Source organism: Vigna unguiculata, chromosome 4 (genome assembly GCF_004118075.2).
Source record: "Vigna unguiculata cultivar IT97K-499-35 chromosome 4, ASM411807v1, whole genome shotgun sequence".
Lineage (NCBI taxonomy): Eukaryota > Viridiplantae > Streptophyta > Magnoliopsida > Fabales > Fabaceae > Vigna > Vigna unguiculata.
In genome coordinates, this window is record NC_040282.1 from 11,995,796 (window position 1) to 12,003,333 (window position 7,538).

Below are 7,538 nucleotides of genomic sequence, written 5' to 3' on the forward strand. Positions count from 1 at the left end.
TATTTCACCCAACCACCATTTAACAATTTCATGCCATAACTAATACCAAACATACCAATTTCAATGCATACAGATCACGCAACCAAGCATATTAAATACGTACAACCAAACCATGAAAAATTTCAAGAATATAGAATCAAATTTGCCCCATTCTCGCTCAGGCTAAAAGCCTTCGCTCAAGCTACATCAACTGTCTTGCTTAAGCTAGGCGTTGTCGCTTGAGCGAGTCCTGCAACAGTAGCGCTCTACGAGCTCTCGCCTGGGTGAGACCATCACTCGCCCAAAACCAAAGTCCCTCGCCTGGACCAGGACGCGAGTAGAGAGCACATCTGGTTTCCTCGAGTACTCGCTTGGGCGAGCCATTCTCGCCTGAGTGAGACAATGCGTCGCTCAAAACTAGAATTGGTCGCCTGAGCGAGATGCTCGAGCAGAACCAGGGTGAGTTTCTGCTAATCTTGCCTAGGCGAGACGAACTCGCTTGGGCGAGAATACCAGCTCTCACCACTATTCCACACATGCAGCACTAAAAGCAGCCAACACAAACCACACAGTTCATTCATATGTGAGCACAAGCACTCTTTAAATCATTTCAAGCATGAAACAGAACAGAAGCACACCACGTACTTCAAAAACATGAAAAAGAACCTAGCTTCCCTTACCTTTTTAGATGCAAGAAAAGGAACAACAACTGAAAGAGCACAACTTAGGCACAACAGCTCCACGAACTAGGATGGTGAGCTGAAACGAAAACCCCAGGACCCAAACTAGAGTAAGAGGATGAATCCTAAACGCAACAAAACACCCAACTAGAAAAGGAGAAAGAAAGGCTACAACAGATCCGAGGGGTAACTTACCAGAGGAGAACAGGTGAGCTAGCTCGAGGGTGGAAGTTCTCTATGCCCTAGCAGAGCTTTTGCTTTCGTAGAGAGAGACAGGAGAGAAACTATTTTTCTGAAGAAAAGTGTAAAGTGAGATTGTGAGGGGGGCTGGCAGAGTATTGGGGTCCTACAGAGGGGCTGGCCTTGGGCCTACGAAAAGGCCAGGCCCAACCCTTAGGAACAGAAAAAAGGGCTTACAATATCTCCCCAACAATAAAATTTTCGTCCTCGAAAAATTAGACTTACCCAAAAAGATATGGGTATGAACTCCTCATGTCCTCCTCTAGCTCCCAAGTAGAGTCACCTGTCCTCCGGTCCTAGATGACCTTTACAAGAATGGTGGTTCTTCCCTTTCGTTCCTTAACTTGGCGATCCTCTATAGCTATTGGTTACACCACTACTCGGAGATCCTCCCTGACTTACACATCCTCCGCCGCCAACACATGTGATGGCTCAAACACGTACTTTCTCAGGTGGAAGACATGGAAAACTGGGTGGAGATTAGCCAACTAAGGTGGCAATGCAATCTCATAAGCCATAGGTCCTACCCTCTTCAAGATCTGATATGGACCCAAGAACTTAGGAAACAGCTTCCTCGAGCGGATAGCCTTCCCCACATCAGTGGTTAAGATGGAATTTAGTAAACACGTTTTTATTTTTAATTATGCTGTTTTGAAGGAATTATTATGAAAGAGTTAATATCCAACTAATAACAAATATGAAATTTTGTAACATATAATTATTTTCATTTAGATTTCTCCTAATTCAGATTCGTACATACACTTTTCTTATGTAAAAGCTGATTTTTTTTTCACTCAAACAAAATTATGTTAGAATCACTTTCCAACAAACTTATCCAAACTTATATTCAGAGTATGGAGTTTTATTAAAATAATCTGATGAGCTAATGTATTTTATGTGGTAATTGTTCCTTAATTTGGTCTTCATAAAACATATTATGGCTCTTTGAAATGGTTGTCTTTAATTTTAGGGAATATGAATGTCATATCCAATCAATATGCTAAAATTAATTTCTTCCTTATTTGTTTCAAGTTCTGACAAATTTATTAAAGTCATGTAAGCATGGGAAGAATAACATTAAATGCATGTCTATCTGAAAGTGAAATATCAAGAATGAATAGTTAGTTAGTAACGTAACTGGTATAGTGTGGGAGATCATTTAGTTCAAATAAAACTAATGTTAATCATTGCTTAAAGTAGTATAAATAGGTGGTGAGGGAATGCAGGGGAGGAGAAGAAAAAAAAAACAAAAAAGAAGAGTAGTGTATGTGAGAAGAAAGAGAGAAGAAAGAAAGAGGAAAAAATTTTATATATCATCAAAGTGTCCGTACAACCTTGGTATAATTTTCACAATAACTAAGGTAAGGGAAGGAGACATCTATCACTTTATCTTTTTACTTTGATTATTTTTTTTTATCTATTCATAATTATTTTATCTCTATATTTACCCTAAGTGAGGTGTTCTTAACCTCATTCTAATTTATATTTAGTTCTCATTCCTATTTATTTATTTATATTCATCTCTAGTTGTGCACTGATCCTATTTATTCAATTTATATTTACTCTCATTTACTTATTTATATTTATCTCCAGTTACGTACTGATCCTTTTTATTTATTTATATTTATTATTATCCATTGATCCTATTTATTTATTTATTTATATAATTATATGGTTTAATATTGAAATAAAATTTATGATAAATAAAATCCCCGCCATAATACCCGTCCCCGCCATAATACCCATCCTCCTTTAAATTATTAAAATATTCACAATTAATTAAGTAACCCTATATATATATATATATATATATATATATATATATATATATTCTTTCTATTTTTTATTTCTTCTAAATATTTAGTTTGTCATGAAACTCATTCGCATCTGCAATATATTTTTTATCTTATCATAACCTTTATGTAATTATGTTAAAATGATGTATGTCAATTAAAAAAAATTTATGTCTAACATTTGAATATTTCTATTATTTTTTAATATTTTTATTTATTGTATATTTTCCTTTCACATGAGAATGTTTAATATTCTCAATTTAAGTGTTTAATAGGATAAACATTTCATTTATTAAGTAATATTAAAAAAAAATTACTTATTATTATTAATTTTTGTTTCATTTGAAGAAATCTTTTATTTTGTTAAAACAATTTTTGTTATTTCTCAACCATTGAGTATATATGTTGATATTTGAAAAGTTTTCTTAGATCTCTAAGATATTTTTCGTCTTATCATACCCTTAATTATACATTTGTTTTTCTTTGTACAATTCCTTCCAATAGTCTCCAAATTGTTTATAAGACACACATTTGTTAATTTTTTAATATTTTTATTTTTGTTTATTTTCATCATGTAGAATATTATTTTGATAAATTTTATCTAATTATTTTTTATTTTCTAACTCATTACAATCATACTTTAATTTTTTTCACTATAATTGTATAAATAATTTACAATATAAAAATTTAATGTAATTTCCATGAATATTTTTTATCACCATCCAACATATATTGGAGTTTAACAGATACAAGATCTATGATAAAATTTTATTATGTTTATTATTTATTTTTTGCGTAATTTTTTTTATCAACCATTGAGTATATATGTTGATATATCTTAAAACTAGGATGCTCCTTCGAACCTGCCCAGCCAACTAGTATCTGATATACTGACTCATCTACCATATGCTTTCCGCTACCTCTTGTAGGTTTTTATCAAAGTCTCATATGACTTCAAGTCTCAAATTAAAGCATGTAGTTATCACTTCACATCACTTTGTTCTCTCCTTTAAGCATCACTCCACTGTCTTGATCACTCTTGAGTTCTGGCCAACTGCCCCACCATCAACACTCTTGACCACTTTTACACATAACGACACTTATAGCATCTTACTTCCTTTGCTGGCTTCATCCAAGGCAACAAAGTTCCCTACCAAGTTATTCCATTTCCAATTTAAAACTCTCAACTGATTCCATCGCCATATTGTTTTGGCATTCTATCCTCATTTTTGATCCCTTAACTCGTAACCATCATTCCACCAAACCATAGTACCATAACTTCCATTGACTCCAAATCTCTAGTCTATTTTGCACCAAGCAACCCTACGATACACCTCAAACTAAAATTGCCCGATTTGGCTTTTTCCCAACCTCTTTGAGAAACTTACTTGTCCTAGTCGAATAACTAGACCAAGGAAATCTCTTCACATCTCCTCCTCCCGACTTAGACACTTACTTCTCCGCCAACACTTACCCTGTCAAGCCCAGAATCTTGAATTCTCTTCTAGAAATGAACACCTACCCTTACTTCCTTACTTCAAGGTTTGTACCCTAACTTGAAAACATAATTCAACCACCTCTCACTTCCTTGGTTCAACTTTCTCTGTGCAACCCTACACTTCCAACTCTGAATGATCATTGCACGCTTTCACCCGATACTCATGAGAACGAATCCTTTGATGTTTTTAAAGAACTGGTCTTCGTAGTAATCTCTAGGTCTTGAATAAGATAGTTCTTCTCGCGCACCTCTTTCCATTTCTAAGCATCATTTGCCACCATCCCGCTGCGCTACTTTGATCTCTACCCAAGCTCACTCGTTTGTTTACTCAAAATAATTATCCTTTCATGTCTTCCATGACAAGGAAGTAATCGTCGTTGAGAAACCTTCCTCGAGAACCCTATAAAACTTGCAGAACCCTTTAAACTCCTCTTTGGTAGCCTTAGCGTTCCATTTTCTCAACAATGTATCTATCCTTTTAAAATCATATTCCTTATCAGCCACTCCAACCTTAGTCAATACTTTTCTTGAACGGCTTGACACACCACAATTTCTTTTCAAAGATTCACCAAACTTGCAGTCATCCTGGTGATTATACTGAATTTATACCACTACGTCTCTAAAAACTCTTTCACTTGTTTCTCTTACTTCACACTCCTAGCATAAAGCCTCCAATTAGAAACTATCAGCACAAGTTCGACTTTAGACCCAAAAGCAAAAGGGAACTTTATCACTCCGAAGCGAAAATTCTAATATTTACTTCATAACAAATCTATAACTCTTCTACCACTTAGATTCCTTGCGTTTGTTTTTCGCTTACCTTTATCGTATAACTCTGATTCACATGACACCCTACCCTCACCTTTCAGCTTGATCCACACTTATTACACCACCACTGACATATCTCTTCAAATAAAAGGATACTACTTCGTTGGAGATCACATCTCCTAAGAATGAGATTAAGAAAACAACCAATTCACTTTTGAGATTATATCCCAACCTTGTAAAGGAAACAATTCAAATTGGCTTTCAATTTAAATACTTTGATCACCGCGCAGGCACCACACACCCGAGCGAGTCTCCACTTGGTCGCAATTGTAGTAAAACCATCGTCTCAACCTCAGCCCCTTCTCAAAGGCAACCATGACTCCTTTACTATACTGGAGGCATCAAGGAGTACACAATCCCAAGAAAACTAGCTCTTAGTCCAAGCATCACTTCGTAAGGTGCATCTCTGGATGAGATTTATTCGTGCTAACCACATTAGCATCAACCATCTTAGACACCATGTCAACTACTCAAAACTTTTTTTTTCACTCCCTCCATCATTGTGCTCCGACATCAGTTGGGTTGTCCTTCCATACGAGAATAACCTTTAAAGGTGTGTCCTTCCTTCTGGTGCGTTAAACCTTCCTCTTTATACCCAAGGTCAAATGTCTTGCTCATGGGAAATACTTTTCCTTGAAACATTCCACTAACAAAGTTGAAAAGACCCCTCTCCACCTGCTGACTATTAATTCTTGTATGAACCTCTTATCCATCTCAGCCTCTCACTAGAGGTTTGCCATCTTTTTGCACTTCATAGTCTCTTCCTTCTTAGCTTGCTCGTTGCTAAGCGATCTCTCCACTTTCTACAGCCTAGAATTTTCCAATTGTTCCCCTTCCACCACTCCAATAAGCACTGGGTGTGACCATATGACTATATTCAATGACACTTTTCCTAACACTGTATGCATTTGCATGACTCTGAATTTCAACATTGTCGGGATGTAGAATCAGGTTGATTTTTTTCCTCAAACGATGTGGCACTTGTATGCATTGATACCTTTCAGTGTTCTTAATCTTTGGATTCGACTCCTTTTAGAAAACTTGTAGTATCGATTTCCAAGAGTTTATCCTTAAAGCTCCTTCTGACCAAATGTAATTTTGTGAACTCTAGCATCTTCTCTAGTTTATCAACCCAAAACTTAGCTTTCCTTGCTCAATTATATACATCGTACATCGCCTTTCTATCTCTGAGGCAAGACATTGTCTTAGAGACCCCATTCAATGCTTATAAATGTGAGCATACTAAGTTGACATTGAATCTGCATTCTCTTATCTCCGTAGACACTAGACACAAAGCACAGAGGCGCAACAAAACAAACTAGATCCTACAAAGCAACACTCTATCACTTGTAGACAACCGACCCTCTTGTTTGTCACCCTTCTTTCCTAAATCATTAGAATTAGGAAAGGAAAACAACCTTTGATCTAGTCATGAGTGTGCACCCTCATTACTTTATCAATGTGTTTTTTGTTCTCAAAACTTTTGGTTTCACTAACAAACTTGACTAGACATGACTACCTACGCCCGCGAGGCATGACAAACTCACAACCTCAGGTCATCCTAAGGACAAATTGCTCTGATACCATAAATGTAACATCCAATTTAACCAACAAACATAATTAACGAAAACGTCACACAAGGTAACATAATAGTGCAATCCTGAAGTTTTAAACTTAACTCCTTACAACTCGAGGCACACCACAATGCCCAAAAAGAAACAAGTTATACAGTTTATTGGAAACATATAGAAGTTTAAAGACGGACAAGTACATGGGCCGTAGCCCTAAAAAAAGCCCAAGAAGGACAGGAAGTCCAGCCCGAGAAGACTAAGCAGCGGAATCATCTCTGCCTTGTTGACCACGAGTACCTCTCGCATCTGCTCCCATCAATAAATTGATGATCATCGCAAAGGTAGAAGAACAACATACAAAGCAATCAAACAAGTAAAGGGTAAGCAAGAGCCATGAAGATTTCATCAATGCAACCAGATATACTTTCGCAGTCCAATATACATACATCACCCAAGCATGTTATGACCTTCCAAATCAATACACTAAGACTCGACTCGACTCATCCAGATACATATAATCTGGTCAGATTCAGCGGATGCTTGCACTTATGGTGGATACCTCTGCTCACCCCCGAGCTATGTGTTACAAGTGTTACAATGAATTAATTCCCTCACGCACAAGGTTAGCCCTTAATGAGTTTCAGGCCTCCTGCTACTCTCACCACAGGAGTCAGTTCGCTCTAAGTGAGACTAACTGACTCCTTAGAGCGTCAGGATGCAACCTTACCTTGAATCCTTACTAGACCATATAGATGGGGAACAACCATGGACAACCACTAACAAGGGCCATGGAATTACGTCCCGACCACTGAAGTGCGACCCTGAAAGTCTCACCTAGAGGCTCTAATGAATTACGCACTGACACGGACCAATCATAATCAAACCAGTACTATTTAACATGCACAGGTATATATATATATATATATATATATATATATATATATATATA